This window comes from Schistocerca serialis, chromosome 3 (genome assembly GCF_023864345.2).
Source record: "Schistocerca serialis cubense isolate TAMUIC-IGC-003099 chromosome 3, iqSchSeri2.2, whole genome shotgun sequence".
In the NCBI taxonomy this organism is placed as follows: domain Eukaryota; kingdom Metazoa; phylum Arthropoda; class Insecta; order Orthoptera; family Acrididae; genus Schistocerca; species Schistocerca serialis.
In genome coordinates this window covers 774,992,848-775,015,226 of record NC_064640.1, presented here as the reverse complement: position 1 = coordinate 775,015,226, position 22,379 = coordinate 774,992,848, and the positions used below count along the sequence as shown (strand labels likewise).

The 22,379-nt window shown below is 44.4% G+C and overlaps 2 non-coding genes across 2 annotated transcripts; both read right to left on the bottom strand.

The window, feature by feature from the left end:
- Nucleotides 1-13,119: 13,119 nt before the first annotated feature.
- Trnav-aac (transfer RNA valine (anticodon AAC)) lies at nucleotides 13,120-13,192 on the bottom strand. The gene has a single exon. It is a non-coding gene; the product is annotated as a tRNA-Val (tRNA).
- A 158-nt stretch (nucleotides 13,193-13,350) lies between these two features.
- On the bottom strand, nucleotides 13,351-13,423 carry Trnav-cac (transfer RNA valine (anticodon CAC)). Its single transcript has one exon. It is a non-coding gene; the product is annotated as a tRNA-Val (tRNA).
- Between the last annotated feature and the right edge of the window lie 8,956 nt (nucleotides 13,424-22,379).

The following is a 22,379-nucleotide window of genomic DNA, read 5'->3' as shown; positions in this document are numbered from 1 at the left end:
CCGCGCGACCGCTACGGTCGCAGGTTCGAATCCTGCCTCGGGCATGGATGTGTGTGATGTCCTTAGGTTAGTTAGGTTTAAGTAGTTCTAAGTTCTAGGGGACTGATGACCTCAGATGTTAAGTCCCATAGTGCTCAGAGCCATTTGAACCTTTTTTTTTAATATATCCTTCAGCGGGATCCTGCCAAAGTACAATACAATTTGCTATGATTACATAAAGGAACTAAAGGAAGGGGTGCACCAGATGAATCAGATGGTAAGGAGTTTTAATGATGAATGTAAAGAGAAGAACAAAGAGTATTATGATCACACTCAACACCTCAAGGAATTCGACGAAGGAGACAAGGTATTATTACACAAAGGAAGTGTGAAAATTTTGAACTTTGTGGTAAGTTCCTATGGGACCAAACTGCTGAGGTCATCGGTCCCTAGGCTTACATGCTACTTCAGCTAACTTAAATTAAATTACGCTACGGACAACATACACGCCCATGCCCGAGGAAGGACTCGGAACTTCCAACTGGGGAAGCTGGGCAAACCGTGGCAAGATGCCCTAGACCGCACGGCTACCCCGCGTGGCCAAAGGAAGTGTGAAAAGAGGGCGGTCAAAGAAGTCAGAAAGCCCATGGAGAGGAGATTTTCAGGTTGTAAGGACTCATGGCCCAAATGTAGTACTGCAATTACCGAATAAAGAGTTCATAAGAGTACACATAAACAGATTGAAGGAGTTCATCTAATTTTAGGCATGTAAGTTTTTGACAAAAACGAGTTGATTAATTCTGAAGTATAAACGAGAAAGAATGGCCTAAATTCTCTCTTAAAACCGATTAAAATGGGTCTTACATAAGGGTAGTGAAAAGATGTAGGTGAGAGAGGCATCATGATCGGTCCTCGGAGACAGGCTGACCACCAGGTTACTTTGCATGTGTTAGCCTAACCCTGACAGCAGTAACAAACAGGAAGAAAGGACAGAGACATAAAGTTAGAATTCTGGATGTCCAGTGATTAAGGGTAACCTCTTTAATTTTACAGATGGCCCCAACGATGATGCTGCTGGGAGCCCTTTTGATGAGTAGGTGGACAACAGCGACTTCAGTCTAGTTTAAGCCAGTTGCTTGTCTGATGTTGGAGTTTGATGCCACACCAGGGGTACACTATGATGAGGAAGGGAAAGTACAGATCACCAGCGCCACATGGAAACTGGTGACATACACCAGTTCAAGGAAGCTAGACTAAAAAGCTGACGAAATGATACGCATGGCACAAGCTGCCATAACTCATCGGGACAAGTGGACCTGGATAGCAAGGGTGGGTGCTATAGGAGAACTCTCCACAGAGGAAACAGCGGAATGACAGAAGGACAAGATATAAGAATCACAGCCATTAATTAAGGAGCTAACACATCATGAACCACAGCCTAAGCAAGGACTCATGAACTTTGTAGGATTGGCCAGAAAACTTTTATTTGGCACATAAAACGGACAGGACGTCGAGTACCCTGTGACCAGAATAAATCAAGGGGAAAAGGAACAGATGCAACTACTGCACCTAAGCCAGGATGAATTAACAATAGTGAAATCCACAGTAACACAGCAGAGAGTCGGCAAAGTTACACTAATATCCCGTGGATGAATATGGAGAAAATGAAAAAAGAAGTGTCTTAAATTTCGGAACAATACAGATCATAGGTTGCAGGCGTTACCTTAGGGACAGTGTTTAATGAGCAGATAATGCAGTTGACAGTAATATTCCAAGGATTAAGAGCAGAATGAGAACGCTTACTGGCAGCCGTTGTGAAGGCAAAGAAAGGAATATTAGCACCCCATATTATGAACCTCTCACAGTTGATAGGATACTTCTGGTTAATTAGGGACGACATCGGCAACAAGAAGTTTCCACTAGACCTTAAAGAAGAGAACGGATATTGGTTCCTCTGAATAATAGTAAGGAAGACTGGTACTTATATTTGACTCACCTACACCTTTCGACGGCCTATCTTTTAACACACAATGCCAAACAACAAAATGCTGCTATACAACCGGACCAACTAGATTGCAAAAGAGTAGCACAAGCCAAAAAGGTATGCAAGCACGCATTTGTGATTAAAACAACACAAGAGCACACCCCTTGTTAGACAGAGTTTCCAGATAACTGTATGAAGAAAATAGTGACGACCACAAATAGCATTTGGGCACCCCTGGAATCGAATGAATGGATCTACGTAGCCCCCAGAGAGGAAAGATTAACAACGTTATGTGAGGGTCATCAACCAACAGACATAACTGTGAAAGGGACAGGTAAACTGACATTCCTAGGGAAGTGTACGGGATACGGCGAGCAGACTATACTGCATACCCAGCAGATAATACAAACTGAGCGAGTCCTCTAAGACACACTAACTAATGTTAGCAGATCCATGAAGGAGGTCCCATCCAAAACTAAAGTACAGTCAGCTAGTGATGAAGACGGAGAATTACAGTTCCCTGCATCTACGAACATACATCGCTTTTAGGACTTAAAAGAGGTAGAGCAGCAGGTGCATTAATTATAAATAAGTTATTGTGACATAAAAGAGTAGGAGAAACTGAAAGATCCAATGGGAAAACACATATCACTATTTACGTGTCAGCGACCAACACCACCCTCGTAATGATGGGAGTGATGCTTAGACACCTGAGATGCAGCATCCAGTGTAGGAGGTGGAAAGAAGAAAAGTGTTACGACCATGTCTGTGTGTGAACTGTGATTCAGCTCATGGAAAAATCTCAATAGTGCATCCCTTCTTGAAATTATTCCTAATTCCAGTGGTTCATCACCAAATACAAAAGATTACAGATTAATATTGTACAAGATGTGATTGCTTATTGTATATATTTGCATTACAAGGATATATTAATTGTAACGCTGGAAAAAATCTATGAATGTATATTTATACGTAAAAAGAATAGACAATCCCATATTTTTAATATGCGTATGTGAACATCATTGTAACCTGTATAACAAAGAAGTGTAAAATTAGTGTCTTAAGATTCGAGGGTGAATCTTCCCTCAGTACGGGAGGGGTATTGTCCAAATCATGAAGGGTTGTCAGAACAAAGAGAAGAATCATCTAAGTAAGAATATTAGCTGTAAGCCTTGTATCTTAAGTAGAGATGTACAGTGCAATTCGCTTTCGTCACCTCATTAAGAATTCACACACACATGGGGAAAGCGCTGATTTCACGCTCATTGATTGCGAATAGTAGGCAAAAAGTAATGTGATGCAGTCACATATCATCTACAAGCAAACAGCCTCACAAGCTGGATGCAGAGCCGTCAAACGCCAAGCGACTGAGAGTTACCCTACAGCTGATACTATGCAAATGAGCAATCAAACCCCATTAACTTTGTGCAATAAGAAGAACTTGCCCGTACATGTCTCTGGGCTAGGGTTGTTAGTTTCCATTGCACATCTGTCTATATGCGCCTATGTGTGTATGTCACTTACACTGTGATGAGAACTTCAACTTACGGATTCTGCAGTGATCGCGCACTGCCGGGCTAGAAACCCCTACTGTTTTGCCAGGATGCAGACTGAGGACCTGCGCGACGTCATTAGATGCAAAGAAAAAACAGTATTCAAGATTATTCCATTTATTACACAGAATAAAAGAGGTCGCCTTGTCTTCTGTGACTGCGGGTGGCCACATAATCCAGAGAGGAATCCGCTGAATCCAATAGCGGACTCAAGGCTACAGAGGACGCCGTGTCAACTTAGACTCGAAATCAGTGAGACGCTGGTGGGGGAGTTCGCTGCCCACTAGCGAGGTAGGCAAACGCCGTCAGTAGCCCTGCTTCGAGATGGCGGAGCCCGCGACATGTGTGTGTGATTCACACGCCGTTTCTGGAAGTACTCAATCCCTCCCAGATGACTCCTTGCATTTTCCGTCGGGTGGACTTCCATGTCCGATGCCGGGGCTATCAGACTTGGGCGATGCCGGAGCGTTAAGCCAGCTTCTGTCCTGGGCCTGAGACATGTTGGTAGACATCCCGGACTACCCATCAGCGCTGGTTGCTATGCTGGCTTCAGTGATGGATGCTGGACTTCATCATCTGTGGCTACGGATAGTTGATCTTCCCATAAGGCAGAAAGGTAAGACTAACACAAAAACACACACAAGATGGTATCATACCATAACCAGAGAATCGAATACAAATGATATGAATGCTATCGGTTCTACTGATCCAGTGCTCTAGGCCAATAGGATGGAGTATTTATGTTGTCGAGGAGAGGCTCCACTCTACGACGTCATTCATAATGACCTAATTGGTTCTGCGCTTCTCGAGTCGTCAGTAGTCACTCAGTTCTGAAACTCCTACTAGGCGATGTTGCGTCCTACCTCGTATCTCTTACATAATGTTATGAAGACAGTTTGATTTGCACTCTATTTACGATTTACTGCACAGTCTGCTCACAGTCTCGCTTAAGAGTGTCGAGGTTGCTCTCTTCCTGACTGATTAATGGTACTGAAACATTCACGCTTCCTGGTTGGCAGCTGTTGACACTTCAACCTGATTTGAGTAATGCCAGCTCTTCGAACTTAGTAAATTTTACTCTCCAGTTTCATTAATAACCGCGTAACATACCCCTCCACTTAAATGGAATTTGTTCCGAATTTAGCTTTCTCTGTTTGTTTGGTTACTAACTTATTTATTTATATCTGCTTTGATCCTTTTGTTCTTTTTACTAAGAAGAAAATCTTTTCCTAGCTCAATATTACTTTTTGAGTTAGCTTTTTTTTTACATTTTACGTGTCTTACTTACTGGTAGGAATACATTCAAAGGAATTTCATACACAATTTATTCTCTTTCTGAGATAAAAGTAGATGGCACAAATAAAAGCTAATATCACCATAACAGTAGTGGTTGATACGCTGACTATAATGATATTTTGTTTGTGCTTCTCTTGATATTTGTTCACAGGCTGTAACATTTGATCACCCGAAATTTGTCCTCTTTCTGCAGTGACTAATTCACCTATTGCCTGATGTTAAGTGGGATCTAAAGTTTTATACAGGAAGGTGCAACTTTGTTCCGGTTATATCACGCTTGGTTCAATTTACTAATAATCCATATTGTTTTAACTCTATATTTATCATCCCCGTAAATGTCTTATTATTGTAGCAATTCCTAGTCGCCGTTACAGTCTCTTGCGAAAACGTGCCTGTCAACCCACTGAGTATGTGGTTGCGGCATTGATACCACTTTTTTACACTCTGGTATTTCCATATTTCATACGAACGACTGAATTTCACATGATCGCTTGTGAGAAGTAGGTCTGGTTGCCGTGATGACAAGACAACACCAACGGTTGTATTTTAATCGTCTCTGCTTTACGTAATAGAAAGTAATTCCCATGAATCCCCTCCCTCCTCAGGATAAAAGTGTATTTCATAGAAAACTACTAAAGTAGACTAAAAAAATAATGTTAATCTAAGTGACACAACACAAATTTAAACATAATACACTGCTATATTGTCACTTATCTCTAAGCCTAAGCTCACAAGGTATGCTCTGTGTTAGTCTAGTTACACGTAGTAATTTCTTTTTCTATAGTAATATTGCAGTTATTTGTGGTAATGCCTCAACTGCATCCTTGAATGGTTTAAGTCGACTAACATGTACAACCGATATTTCTATCAGTAACTGGACTTGATACTGACCGGCGAAGTCGTCTCCACTACCTGGTATGGACCTTGAAACTTCTTCAAAATTCCTTGGTTTTACCTTTTGGGGTATACGCTGACCCGGCTCGAGGGTGGGGGTGGGGGGGGGGGGGTGGGGGTGGGGGGACAAACTCGAGTTCTGACTCGGGCGGCAATTTCAGGGGACGCCAAATTTGTATTCTTGAAGAAAAAAAAAACTTGTTTCACAAAGCGCGTAGCATCCAGCACACGTTGGTCTATCGATTATTCATACGAGTTTGAAACGCATCCCGGTTGGTTTTTGTAACATTTTTGAACACTTGCTGGACTGGTTTCTGAACAAATCATAAGTTGATTTTTGAATGTGTGCATAGTGTACGTGATGTCTCTGGGGAATTTCCGTCGGATTCAGAAATTAAAAACTTTCCTGCAGACAAAAGGGGCGGGGCTATGTGAGGTGAGCCTAATAAATCCGAACTGGTGAATGCCAATCGCTGTTTGTTTACGTTACTGGATAGATGTGCGAATGGTCAGCGTTGTTATAATTATTTGCGAAATTCGTAGATTCAGACTACCAGAGTAGAAATAAAAGATTAACAGGTAAGAAAGATTACATATTAATCTTCTTGGTGTACCCAAGAAAATGAAATTTTGACAGAAAATTTTTGCCAGATCGCTACACTATAGTTGCATAGTCCCCAGTTAGCGGCCACTTAGTTCTACTCTCGGAATAGCGCGCAAAACGCGTTGTACAAACACGTAATAACGCCTAACCGGAGAATAAACGCGGGATAACAAAACTGGCGATTCTTGCAGGGTTAGTGAAGTTAACCAGAGAATAAATTTTGACAATGGCAAGAATAGTTACAGAATCAGTGATGACCAATGGCAAGAATAGTTACAGAATCAGTGATGACAAGATCAAAATGGCTCTGTGTACTATGGGACTCAACTGCTGTGGTCATAAGTCCCCTAGAACTTAGAACTACTTAAACCTAACTAACCTAAGGACAGCACACAACACCCAGCCATCACGAGGCAGAGAAAATCCCTGACCCCGCCGGGAATCGAACCCGGGAACCCGGGCGTGGGAAGCGAGAACGCTACCGCACGACCACGAGATGCGGGCGATGACAAGATCGTTTGCTAGAATGAGGAAGGAGCAGAAGGGGGACATCGCAGAAATTATATGGAAGAATATGACGATTCCAAATTTATATACAAATTTCATACTACCGTACTACTTTTCGATCTCATGCTTGGAGCGTATGAATGAAATGTGAAAATATTTCCTAACATAAGACTTTCTGCTTGTAGTCGGCTTAATAGGCATTTAATATTGGTACATCGTGAATTATATTCTGTCATGTTAATTATGCAAATGAGGTAGATAAAAACAGCCAAAAACAGTTTCGCTTATTTGGCGTGTGTTACAATTGTTGCAATATTAGAAAGACCTATTTCATCCCATCTAGCAGACAGTGACAAAATAGACGTAATCAAATTTAGAAACAACACCAGTGTTGAGTACTATTCGTATTAACATCTTTTTCAATATTAGGCAACGACATTTTGATTTTTCTTGTAGCAAAACGTTTGACGAACTTTGATGAGGTAATAGATTCATTCGCAGAATGGAAAGTACGCCATGTAAAGCTGAACCAAGATTAAAGAAAAAAAAATGGCGGGAGCTAAGGATTGAAGAAATGTGTACTGCCTTGCTTGTCTCTTGTCTTTACTGGTTTTATGCTTCCTATATTTAATTTTATGTCATACAAAAGAGAAAGTTAGCTAATAGGCAATAAAGAGTGCAAATTTTCTGAAGAGTTCTTATTCTTCCAGTTACAAATAATCCCACCCAATATTAATTGTGAGGGTTTTTTTTTAAAAAAAAAAAGAGGGGTAGGATGTCAAACCGACCAAGGGGAGCAGGAGAGGTGCCACAGGACATTTTAATTTCCACTGTCCTGAATATAGGTTTCGTGGTTTCCATTACAAAATATAAACTTTTCAATTCCACAGAGCAAAATACAGTGACATGCTATAGACGAATGCTGTCTGGAGAGAGGTATCACTGCATTTTGGCACACTTAAGACCAAGTAAAATGTCTTACACCTCCTCGAACATATATGTTTTGTATATCAAACTCTTCAGAAAGGTGTGCCCTACAAAATGAACATATTTTTAAAAAATCGATTTTTTAAATTTTTGACGTCCTACCTCAAACGCTCGAGAGGGGGGAGGGAGGTGTGGGGGGGGGGGGGGGCGGAGGCCACTACCAAGAGTTTGCCCCAGCTCGGAAATATCGTAGATCCAGGGCTGGGTATACTGGTTTGCTAGTAGAACCCTTTGTCCTTCTCCGTAGTGAGCGGATTTATTCATCTCCTGCGCTATTCGCTCTTGGCGCTCCAATAATTTTGTATTTACATGTTTCACTCACTGCCAAAATTGCTTCACATTTTCACCCCGTGTCCCTATTTTTGGTTGCACTGAATCAAAAAGTGAAAGCAACTTTCCTCCATACACTATTTTGTATGGTGAAAGACCCGAAGACCCGCCCTGTGTGGATTCTGAGTTGGACGCAGTGACCACATGGACTAAATAGACATATCAGTCTATATGTTGATTGTTCGCGTAGTGACTTAACATCTTTGCCAGGGTATGGTGGACTCGTTCCGTACGATCATTTGCAAATGGGTGAAGGACTAGTACGTAATTTCTTTACTTTAAGTAGACGATATAACTGTTTCATCAGATCAGCCATAAAATTAGCTCCTAGATCTGTGACTATAGTTTCTGGTACATCAAACTCAAGACATAAATTTTTAGCCATTGTATGAGATATATTACTCGCTTTTTGATTTGGTTTTGCTATCATTACGAGGTATCTTTAAAACTGCTCGATGATCATCAGTATATACTTATTACCTACTAAACTTCTATTAGATTGTGTGGATAAGTGAATTACCGTCATCTGAAAAGGTTTTTCCAAGTCTGGTAATCTCTGAAGTTGCATCTTTGTGACTCAAATCTGTTCGGTAGGCGCACGGAACGCAATTTTTTTTTACGTATTTTTCCACATCACCACTTTGTGTTCTGTACGGAAATTTGTATGTGACTCGTCTTTCAGTAGCTTTCTTACCTACATGTCCCACAAGTACATGATCATATGCTTGTCAGAACACTTTGATTTCTAGTGGTGCAAGAACAATGATGCGTTGTCCGCATTTAGTTGACTTACACAGTACACCTCCTTGCATAAGCAACAGAAGTTGTTTACTGTGCACCAGGCATTCTGTATCCACTGCTTGTGCCTTTTTCAGATCTATTAGATTCAGTTCTGATACCTGCAACACTGGAGTTCTCCTACTGAGCGTATCCGTATTCGTGTGCTTGACACCCAGCCTGTGAACTATTTCATATTCAAACTCACTCAGTTTCAGTGCCCATCTTGTTAATCGACTTCAAGGTTATTTTGGTCCTCGTAATCACTTCAAGGATGCGTGAACCGTAAAAACTTTAAATTTAGGTAGCAATGGAAGATACCGTAATCAAAGTAGACATCTGCTTTTCTGTAACAGAATAACTGCACTCAGCCTTACATAGAGGCATAAGCTACGAGATGTCCTTGTCCATCTACAGTTAGGCTTAAAATGACACCCACAGCTGTATTGCTTGCACTGCGTGATGATGTAAATTCTTTAGCAAACTCAAGAAAAATTAATATAGGATCTGAAGTCAGTATCTCTTTCAAATTTTGAAATGCTGCTTGACATTCTGGTGTCCACTGAAACGTACCCTTTTTCAATAACCTAGTCAATGGAAATGGCAATGGAACAATTTCCACAAGGCCATGGTTGAACTGTTCCTAATAATTTGCCATCCCAAGAAATGATGGTAATTGCTTAACTGTTTGTGGAACTGAAGAATCACGGCAGCTGAAGTGAGTGAGACAAGGAAGGCTCTGTCCTCACTCCATCTTGGCTAATAATATGCCCCGGGTGAGTAACTTGTGACAGCAAAATGTAATTTGTCGCCGGCCGGGGTGGCCGAATGGTTCTAGGCGCTACAGGCGCGCGACCGCATTTGAACCATTCTATAATTTGTCAATGCGCGCCAACGTGAGATGGGCTGTTTTCTATCCATCAAATACTTCACTTAGGTGCTCTGTGCGTTCATTTAGATCTTTTGAAAAATTGATGATGTCATCCAAATAGTCCATGCGTTTTTTTTTTGTTTTTTTTTTTTTTTTTTGTTTTTAGCCCTCAATGGACTCCACCTAATAAGCACTGAAATGTGGCAGGTGCGTTTTTTTTAACCTGAAAGGCACTCTGCGACACTGACAGTGACCGGATGATGTTGTTAAAGCTGTTTCTGACCTAAAATCTGAACGTAATTCAATCTGGTGCATCCAAAGTTTCAGCTATATTTGGAATCAGATATGCATCGGTTACTGTACGTTTGTTTAAAAACCAATAATCACACAGAATCACCAATTATTTCTTTTGTTTGTTCTGCCAGGTGACTTCTTCGGCACCATTTCTGTACTTGCTTAGACTGTGCTCTATTATGCCTTCTTCAAGGTGTTGATCTATCGACTGTTCTATTAATGGCTGGAGACATTTTTGTAACCTGTATTGCTTATGGTGCATTGGTGCATGATTACATGTTGGAATGCAATGCCGTGTTATGGGTGTGGCTGGTAAAGGACCTTCGGAACTTATTCAAATCTCTGTACCAAACAAGCAATGACTCCATGACTGATCGAACATTATCCCTTAAGTGACTAACCCTGTTACATATCACGGATACGCTGACTGTTTGCTTGTCATTGTGCTCTTCTTCCTCCACCTGTAGTGTATCTACTACCAATCCCTTTGGAAGACTTACTTCGTTCATTCCGAAATTATCCAGGCTTGCTGGCACCATAACAGGAAATTTATTTCCCTATCATGTGCTATAATTCTTCATATAAAACACTTCTGTTCGTCCCACATGTCATTACCGTGGAACATCGACACCCATTGTAACTCAAATTAACTTTCCAGTACCTGCTGGTACTCTGTCATTCAAAATAATATTAAATGTTTCCAGAATGAAATTTTCACTCTGCAGCGGAGTGCGCGCTGATATGAGACATCCTGTCAGACTATAACTATGTGCTGTACCGAGACTCGAACTTGGGACCTTTGCCTTTTGCGCATAAGTGTTCTACCAACTAAGCAACCTAAGCACTAAGCATGACTGCTGCTCACAGCTTTACTTCCGGTAGTACCTCATCTCCTATATTCCAAACTTCACAAAAGCTCTCCTTCGAACCTTGCAAGACTAGCACTCCTGGAGGGAAGGATACTGCGGAGATATTACTTTGCCACAGCATGGGGGATGTTTCCAGAATGAAAATTTCACTCTCCCTTCTTCCAGCAGTGCTAGTCTTCCCAGTTCCACAAAAAAAAAAGAAGTGTGTGTGAAATTTTATGGGACTTAACTGCTAAGGTCATCAGTCCCTAAGCTTACACACTGCTTAACTTAAATTATCCGAAGGACACACACCCATGCCCGAGAGAGAACTCGAACCTCCGCCGGGACCAGCCACACTGTCCATGACTGCAGCGCCCAAGACCGCTCGGCTAATCCCGCGCGGCTCAGTTTCACAGGAGAGCTTCTGTGAAGTTTGGAAGGTGTGAGATGAGGTACTGGCAGAAGTAAAGCTGTGTGGTGGGGTGGTGAGTCGTGCTCACAGTTTTAATCTGCCAGGAAGTTTCAACTTTTAATGTACTTGTACAAAGGTTAGTGTTATTATACTACCTCGGCAATGGGTGTATCTTGTGACACAGAAACATTTGCAACTTTTGTACCATTGAAACCGAATCTCCACTGAGTTCAACTGTTTGTTGCTAAAGGTCGACTTTAGCATGATGCATAACCGTAAAGTCTAATTATAGTAGTGCAGAAAATCCTTACGCCACAGTTGGCGACACTTCCATTCGCTAGTCAAGTCATGTGTTTCTGCCCTAAACTTGAGCTTTGTTGTCCCAAATGTACCTATTTTGTTACCCCCTGATGTGTACAATCTATATCTCAGCATCTTCAGTTTTCTCTTGACCATGAAGTCCAGACTGTCAACCAATACGTGTGCTCCAGTATCTATTAAAGACTTGGACTTCCTTTTATTTATCGAAGCTTTCAAGCAACAATATGTCTCTGCGTACGTTTTTAGGTACTGCGATTTACTGGAAACGCGTCCCAAGAGAAGGAAAATACCTCTTGGTGTTTAACTGTTCCTTTTTGGAGTTCTACTTGCCCTGTTTTGTAAGTTCACATACCGAGCCTTATGCCAGAATTGTTGGCAGTTATAACATAGTAGTTGGCGACACTGCGCTTTTAAATGTTCTTGCTGACAGCAACGGCACATTCTTTACCAGATCTGAATATCTTCCGTTCAATATGCAACCAAGTTGCACTAACCACTTCTTATAAATGAGTAACAACGCCAAGTGCTGTGGCTAAATCCTCTGGGTTTTCTATTCCCACCCAAATGAAAAATCTTGGTGTCTCCCTTTGAGAAACACGTTCAAAGCTCTATTTTCCGCTTCTTTTAGCAAGACTCTGTCCACATATAGCTTGTGTGTCAGATCATAAGTCTGTCGACTGATTATGCGTATTCTGTCACAAATTGATTCCATTGTTTTATTCGCCTTCTGTGTTCAACTATTAAGTTACGCCTTAAAAAAAGTGTACTTTTCTGTTTCCTATACCTCTGACACAAGCCCTCCGCTAGCTCACTGAATGTGGATACCTTATTAAGCACTTCATGATACAAGATATAGGTTTTTGCCCCGCCCGTGATACGTAACTTGGATATCCGCAAGCATATTTCATCTGACCAGCTACTTAACATGGCTCTAGCTAATATATCGCCAATAAACAAAGTAACGTCTTCTGCTGTTTTCCCAGGGAAGAGGAGTCTGAGATTCGCGGCTGAAGGATCAACGGATGAAGGGGGAAGATTTACTACAGTTTTAACTTCATTCAAACCTGATCGTGCCCTGTGTTCTACCAATACAGCTTGTAATTACTGACTTAGCTGTTCATTAAGTGCTTCCTGTTGTTCATTATCCTCTAACAATTTGGAAACTTGCTCTGTAAGAGCGTCTATCGCCTCATTAGTACTATCTGACCGTGTCTGTGCCGTTTTTGTGCAATTTACCTTTCTCTCTTTTACAAGGAATAAACTAGTATTACTTCCGACACCAACTCAATAGCCACAGTTGCAAAAATAAAACAATTATATCAAATTCCTAAACTTAATCATTAACCAACGCCTCTCTGAAGAATCGCCTGAGGTTTGACCTTATTTTTGATCACAATAGCCATACATCAACACGATATCGACCTTTTCCGCAATTGGTAAATGGTCCATTTTAAACGGGTGTTTCCGCCCGGGATCGAACCGGGGACCTTCTGCGTGTTAGGCAGACGTGATAACCGCTACACCACGGAAACTGCTTGTGTGCACCTTACTTCACAGACAACTTGTAGTGATGTTGCCATCGTAACTAAAAAATTCAATAAATGTGGTACTTGCAAAACGAAGGGACATGCAGCAGATCCACACACGACGTGGCTCATTGGAGGACAATACGACACAGGCAGGAAAATACTGTTCCCGCCCGGGATCGAACCGGGGACCTTCTGCGTGTGAAGCAGACGTGATAACCGCTACACTACGGAAACGACGGACCCGAGGAGTCCATCGTTGTTCACTCCAATTTGCCGCAGCCTTTCTCTCGTCCGCGAATGCACATACACGTCTGCCTGGAACCCATCACAGCCGAGGGCTCAAGAAGTCTTCGGGGTGCTCGAGAGGGTGTCTGCCGTAGCACCCCTAACGTGATAGCGGCGTTTCGCGCAGTCGTTATTGCAAGTCATATCAGCAAAAGCAATCACTTTCTCAACAGCAGGCACTGGCGGAATGTTACGTGATACCTCATACTCATCCGTTTGTGGCTATTACAGCGCCATCTGTCACAAAGCGAAAAAAGTGGTCCAACTAAAACATTCATATTTCTTTACGTGCTACACGAATACGTAATAAAAAATGGGGGTTCATGTTTAAAAAAACGCAGTTTGACCTATGGCAGCGCCATCTAGCGGGCCAACCATAGCGCCATCTGGTTTCCCCCTTCAAGCTAGACAAGTTTCGTTCTTTATAGTTTCTTCGTTTGACGCTTATTTCGTAAGATATTTGGCCCGGTCACGATCAATGGACCACCCTGTATATGACGATCTAAAATGACGATTCCATTTAGTCGGCTCTCAGCCGTGGTAGCGTACGGAACTGCCCCGCACGCCGGCCAACGCTCCACTCTCGGAGTTGTTTACTTCCGCGTCGCGGTATTTGTGTTTATCGTGTCCACTACTAACTTGCGAGCTGAGTTCGCGATGCCGACGAGCGAGGACGATGCGCGCGCGGCCGGGGCAGCCGCCTCGGACGCGCCGGAGTCGGCCGCTGGTCGGTCGGTCGGTCAGTCGGTCGATCGGGTCTGGCCCGCTGGACGCCCCAGCGGCCGCTCCACACAGGACGGATCCCAGGTTGACGACCCAGGCTACGGCACCGGTTCATGACAGGATAGAACGTCAAGAACGACGATCGACAGGCGCTATTCGACCGCAGAAGACTGCACACCACACGACGAAACCGTATTCGGACGTCGGCCATACGTCACATCACGACGGACGCAGCAATGAAGACGACCGCCAGGACTACGCCAGGAGACTCGATATATGTCGGGAGGAGGACAAAGAAACGCTGAAGGACATACAACGCCTTATCCGCAATTCACGGGAAACGCAATAGCAGGATAACGACACCTGTCTGGCATCTCCATCTATGGACTCAGATGTCGAATCACAGCACTCCCACCAAACGGTCGACGACGCGGAGATGGCAGCGGCCTTTCCAGCAGAAAACGACAACGACTCCCCACACGCAGAGGGGGACTTAACGCTCCTACACAACAAACGGCGCAGAAGCAACGCATTAGCCAAGGACTTAGCCAACCCGGCTAAGAGACGAACAGAGACCATCCCCACAACGAACCGATTCGCCCCACTGACACCTCAAGCTGCGCCTCCATCACCCACCAACAAGCCACAGGCACAAACTTCTAATACCACAGAAGCCGTGGACAGAGACAAGAATGTGCTTCGCAGAGTGTCCCCAGTCACTATTTATTACACAAAGGATTACGTTCACCTCAACAGACTTCTAGAGGGCAACCTTAAAGCTATATACCAAAAGGACCGCATCAAATACCACTTTGAGTCCTTCGAAGACCAAAGACGTGCAATAAAATTCTTCACGAACCACAGCTTCTCCTATTTTACGCATCAAGCACCAGACGACAGGGAACTGAAAGTAGCTGTCAAACGCCTTCCGGCGGAAGTTACCGAAGAACAACTTTACTATGCCCTCAAGGAAAAAGGCTTCAAAGTGCTACAAGTCTACCAATTTAAGGAACGCGACGAGAAGACGAAACAACTGATACCGCAACCTGTGTACCGAGTCACCCTCCCATCCGGAAAAGACAGTGACGAGATATATGATGTCAAATACCTGCTCTACACACGAGTGATAATAGAAAACTATAATAGTAAAGAAGGACCAGTCCAATGCCGACATTGCCAACGTTTCGAGCATACAGCGAACTACTGCAGCATGCCAGCCCGCTGCGTCCGCTGCGGTGGCTCCCATAAATCATCGAATTGTACCCATCCTAGGACGGCGCCCCCAAAGTGCGCCAATTGTGAACAAGAACATCCAGCGAGCTTCCGTGGTTGCCCCAAATTTCAAGAACTCCTGCGGAAATATACTAGAAGGACACCAAAGAAGTCGACCTCACAACGGCCTATAATTGTTACGAACTCCGCCATGGCAGCGATTCCGGCCACCCAACAACAAGCGGCACCTCTCCCTGTGGAAACAATCGCCTCTCGACCACAACCGGCACCCAGAGTGACTCTACGACAGACAAGACAACAGCGCTCTTATCCGAAGCAATACATGCCCATCCACCGACGTCACCACCAGCGGAGACATCATCTGCCTGGCCGACCACCTTTACACCAGCGTTAACAGATATTCTTCAACTACCCGCCGCCCTCCAGCAGAAGCTGACGTCTATCCTCTCGCTTGTAGAAAGCGTACTGATAGCTTTCCAAACACCCTAAATGGATAGACGGCATCACACGAGGAATCTTAACTTCTGCATCTGGAATGCCAACGGCCTGAAACTGAAGAAAATAGAATTCATGAACTTCTTACATCGCCACAGGATAGACATAGCATTTGTCTCCGAAACACATCTCCGCGAGTCAACCAACCTCCGCTTGAGGAACATGCACATCTACCGGACGGACAGACAGGACCAACGGGGTGAAGGGACAGCAGTTCTGATCAAAAAATGCATTCGTCACCACCAAGAAAGTTTACCCCAACTCCAGACTTTAGAGGCCACGGCAGTAACAATCCACACGACGCTCGGAAACATTACCTGTATTACGGTTTACCTTAGCCCAAAGAAGCCTCTCCACCCAGAAGATGTTTACGCCGTTACAGAGGGTTACGACAAGGTCCTCCTTGGAGGAGATCTTAATAGTAAACATGTTGCCTGGAATTCCTGTAAGACTAACCCAAAAGGACATACGTTGTCTGCACTGGCTGAGAATTTACATGTTTCCGTCCATGGCCCACGGGAACCGACGAGGATACCTGACGTCCAGACACAAGACCCTGATGTTCTAGACATCTCTGCGGATATCAGACCAGCCACTCCCCTGGGCAACAACTGTAAAATATCTTGGAGTGCATCTGGACGCCAAACTGCTGTATAGTCATCATATTATGGAGAAGAAGACGTCTGGCTTCAAAATGCTGGGAGCTCTCCTCCCATTTCTGAAGAGCTCGTACCTCAGCCAACGCACGAAACTCCAGTTGTACCACGCCACAGTCGAACCATCTATTTTGTATGGATCGACCTCTTGGGGTACTACGTGTGCCACTAACTACAAGAGGTTACAGGTTATACAAAGTAGATGCTTACGATGGATTACTGGAGTCCAATGGTGGATCCGGAATCATGATATTCATCGAGCCTAAAGCGAATCTTACCTCTCATACAAGGTCAACGAGAAGGCACGAACCTTATTTCGGAAGTTGGACATGATACGTGACAGTACAACACAACTCACCACAGTAGGTACGGTAGAACCCTTACGCAACCACAAATATAAAGTACCGAAGGCGATAGTATTTGAGCCTCTGTAAATGATATCTCTACGTAATTCTCTATAATTTAAGGACATAAAGTCCTTTAGCACTTCTACACACATGTTTTCAAACACACACCAAAAGCAGCAAGTTAAAGGACCCTTCTGTGTGCCCAAACTAAAGCTGAAAGAAGAATAAATAAATAAAGAGAAAATTTTTACCCTTTCCATTCCCTACAGAAGTAACAATCAACGAAGTTGATCAGACTTCAGCACCACCACGCACAAAAAAGAAAAAAAAAAAACTACTAACTTGCCTCATGGCGCACTCTTACCGCCGAGCGACGATCAAAGTAACATTTCAAGCCGAACATCCACGACCAAGAGCCTTTGAAGCTGAACTGTTGGTACGAGAGGATCTGCGTTTGAACCCCCTGGACGTGATCGGCATACATTTTTCCAACACAGAAAATGTTGTGTATATCAAGATCTCGACGGAGGCCTATCCGCTGAAATTGTACAACATCATGCCGCCGGACTAAAATTTAAACACTCTGGTGGACATGTAGGTGCAGTGACAGTGGACCATGCGAGATTCGGTCTCCAAACATTGCGGGTGTCTGAGGTCCCTTTCGAGGTGCCTCAAGAAGCAGTCGTTGCCGCTTTCCAACCATATGATAAGGTCTCGAGTCACCTCGCGGAGAAGTGGCAAACATTTACGACCTACCAGTGTTAAATGGTGTCCAGCAGATGAAAATCGAGTTGACATGGTGCGATCACTCCTGACGCCCCTCCTGTAACAGATCCTTTCTCAATCCAAACATGTATCCAATGTTGCCAGTATATGAGGACGACAGAGCCCCCATAGCTTTTGTCGCAGCACATGCTTCCCCCACTGTGACAGTAGCTGATTGTCACATGTCTTCGATGTCAACATCCTGGGCCAATTACTTTGAAGAAGTGTATCAGACCACCAGCGTATCTGAGCGGGAGCATCCCACGGAGGCGTCTGAGCTGGCACCCTGCCAGTAATTGTGACCACTGCAGCAGACCTGGTGGGTCTACACCTGGGGGATGATTCCATTAAGCATTTTGCATCAACTGCAATATCATGTCGTCACAATGAATCTTACCACCATCCGAGCCCCTCACAAACTGGCCATGTTCTGAGACACCATCTACTCTGCAGATGTTGATACTGAACTCCTACAGGGGTTCGTTGCTGACTTCCAAGTGGCCATCACGTACACCGTCCACGTTTCTCACGCCTCCGATACTGGTAGTCGCATCGCCATCCTTCTGCGCGACGGGCTCCCTAAAAAGGATGTCGCATACCTCCCTACTGCACAGGGTATTGCCCTCGCCCTATTTGGTGTGCGTATCATTAACATCTGCGCACCATCTGGCTCTAGCCGCCGTCATGACCGACATACATTCTTTGCAGAGGAGGTCACACCACTCTTCACAGGACCACAAGACGATTTGGTACTCGGTGGGGACTTCAACTCGACACTAGGGCCTGCTGACCAATTCCCACTCTGCTGCCATCGACTGCCTGCGACTCATTGACACTAGGATGAAGCTCCATGGAACACAACCGGGTTACAAATTTTACACCACTCACTCGACAAGCTGCACAGACCACATCTACCTCACCCTCCCGCTTGCTAACAGCACCCACCATGCAGAAGTCCGGTCCATGGCCATGAAGCATACCTATGCAACGTCGCTCTTGCCTGACAACATGTGTGGCACAGTCAGGTCTATGGAAATTCAGTTTCGCCCACCTGACCTCTCCAGACTGTCGCCATATGGTGAAAGATGCATGGGCATAATGCAGGATAGTCGTGACACCTATGACTCCAACTTATCTTGGTGGCTCTCCTATGTAAAGTCGACCCTACGTAAAACATTGATGAGCTGTGGTAGAGAAGCCAAGGTTTGGCATACTAATAACTTGCACTTTTATTATTGCATCGCGACTGTCCAATGATGCCTTTTAGACGATGGTCCACTGAACAAAGGCGCAGATCTCCTCGATAATGCGCCGTCACCTGGAACGCACTTTAGTCCGATCTTGGACCTCTAATCGTATACCTCAAGAACGTCTGTAGGTTTACCACCTCCTCTAGGAAAGACAACAACGACGTAGGGCTCTGATCCATGCCATCACTAATTCGAAAGGCCATTGGCATGAGACACAACAAACCTTCTGCCATGCTCTCCACACTCATTTTGCCGGATTGCATGAGGCTGTATCGCATTCCATACAACTGATCACAGAGGTCGCATGACTTAACACGAGTGCTGCCCAGTGGAGGTAGCACATGAACTCCAAGAACATGTGACCCAGATGAAGTAATCGGTGATATCAAGGCGGGATCTGATAACAGATCCCAAGGGCCTGACGCCATCCCCATCGAATTTTACAAAACTTTTAAGTTCTTGTTGACTTCCACATGGACGACCATAGCACAAGAGCTGATGTACCCGATGACAGCGGTCCCTAACACCTCTCCTGATGGTATAATTATATCTGCCCAGAAACCGCACAGGCGATCGAGCGTCCATGATTATCGACCAACCACGTTGCTCAACAGCGATATGAAAATATTTACACTGCTACTGGCATTGTGGCTCAAGAAGGTCACATGTTACATCACCTCCTGCGACCAGACTTCCCTAGGATGCGACAACAATATCCGTATGGCCCTTTGCCATTACCAAGACATGATAGCATTTGCTCATCACCAACGTCCCCCTGGTGATTTGGCATCGCTGGACTTAAGACAGACCTTCGACCATGTAGACCATTCCTATTAGGTAGTCAGGCCTTCGACCATGTAGACCATTCCTATTAGCAGACAGTTCTTCAACATATGGGTTTCCCCAGTGGTTTTGTCACGGTAACTTTGCGCCTTCTGAGCAGCGCGACCTTCAGAATCATGTACAACGGCTGCCTCACGCCGCCCTGGTCATAGGACGATCTGCGATTTTATATGCTTTCGCTTTGGATCCCCTGCTCCAGGGACTGCGCCAACGTTTGGAAGGTATGACGTCGGATGGTAGCCGTTTCTGTTGCATGGCCTATGCAGATGACCTCGTCCTTTATCTGCGCAATGAAGATGGAGTTTGAGCAGCCCTGACATGGGTGGCGACTTACTGCGAAGCAGCTCCCTCAAAGTGTCCAAATCCAAGGTCTTGCTCAGTGGTGAGGGCCTACTGGGGGGAATCGTCGCCTCTCTTAGCGTCGCCGCCATCGTTCGATGTCTGGGCTTGAATTCGCAGCCGGTCTCCATCGCTCAGCGGCTATTATCTGTAGGCGTTTACTGTAGACCATCAGAGCTAGCCTTGCAGATTACAGGCTACGGGCCCCGACGTTATCCAAAGCACCCAATATGTGGACATCTATCATGCCTCCCGTATACTACATGCGGCTGAGGTACTACTGGTCCCAACTTTCCTGGGCCAACGTCTGTTGATGGAATTGCGCTGCTTCATCAGCCCAGGGATGTAGTTCAAAGTGCCGTATGATTCCCTTAAACTCCCACCATGTGCCGACCAGAGTCACGGCACTGTGCATCAGCTCCAAATTCAAACACTGGCATCGTTGCCTGCAGAGTCTCACTGGACTCCTATCCAAGACTTTGCGCCAGAATCTTTGTTTGTCCCAGTTTTGGTGTCGACCATCCCATCCCCCTTTTATCACATCCGGCAATTTTTCCTGGACTTCAGTTACGTCTACCAGTCTTTACCCCTTTACACATTGGTTTCAGACGAAAATAGTTTACAAAGTATTACAACAGTGCCATCCGCTCAACCCCATCGAAATTAAGTATCCCCAGTATGTGTGACGACACATATGGGAAGCGGTCCACGCCTGCTTTCTTGAATCCGACGTCCAATCAGCGTGATATATCACAGTGAATGGCAGACAAGTTAACTGACATCGACTGCATCGCACCCATCTAGCCGGCTCGCCCCTCTGCGCCCACTGTGGAGTGGACGACACATACGACCAGTGGTTCCATTGTGGTCCAGCGTCCGACGCGGCGTATTATGGCGTTTCTTACACGCCAAATACCCGCTCAGATCGACATCCACACACTTTTATTCCCGAAGGGGGCTTTTTACCCCACCACCAAAACACTCTGTGAACTGGATCTGCAGCCACACGATCCGTTATCTTTTTAATTCTGGCCATAAGTCAGTTCTAGGATATTGGAATTATCTCAACAAACGACACTGTGTCCTAACACGCGACCCACGCTATCAGCAATACTTCTCCAATTTTTTAGGGCGTACCTTTAATGATCCGCCTCACAGCTGGAACGTCCAAGCTATGGGAAGCTGAAAACTGATCTGAACCTACCCGAACTGAACAGAACCGATAACGGAATCTACGCCCACTCAACGAGAAGACATGCTTGGACTTGCTGGCCGACGCAGGATCTGCTACTCAAGGTGCTCATACATAACACAATAATAATAATAATAATATATAAAAATAAATAAAAAATAAAATAAACTAAATACGGTTAATTTTCATGGCTCCCTTGCGGTTTCCTTCCCTTTATCCTTTCTCGCCCCCTCATAGCTCTTGGTTATTCGTACTGGGAGTACGATTAGATAGGGGCCAACACCTGAAGTCTTTCTTTTTTTTTTTAATTTTGGGTCAAAGTGGTGGTGGCAATTTTCCTTCTTTTTTTTGAATCCCTTTTATACTCCCCAGGGGAAAATTAAAAAAATAAATAAATAAAAGACAAGAAAAGAAGAGTGGTTAAGGCGACGGCTCGCTAAAAGCGAGCAGTTCGGGTTCGAGTGCCAGTCCAGCATAAATTTTGAAGTGTCAGTAATAAAACGTACAGCTGATGTCAAAACATATTTGCAGTTTGCGTATCAATCTCGCAGTTCCCAAACAGATACACCTCTACAACGTTTGGCAACCATTGATTGCTGTTTGTCGATGTGCGTCACCGTATTGCTTTGTCTTCTACATCCACATCCACATGACTATGTTGTACTTCACAATTACATGCCTGCCAGCGGGTTCATCGAACCACCATCAAGCTATTTCTCTACTGTTCCACATTCGAACAGCACGGGGGAAGAACAAACATTTAAATCTTTCGGTTCGAGCTTTGTTTATCTTACTTCATTTCGATGATCATTTCTTCCTGTGTGGGTGGGAATTATCAAAATATTTTTTCATTCGGAGAAGAAAAGTGGAGGTTGAAATTTAGTGAAAAGATCTCGCTGCAGCGAAAAACACCTTTGTTTTAATGAATGCCATCCCACGTCACGGATCAAATCCGTGACACACTCTCCCCTATTTCGCAACAATACACAACGAGCTGCCCTTCCTTGAGCATTTTCGATTTCTTCCCTCAATCCTATCTGATATGGATCCCATACCGTGCAG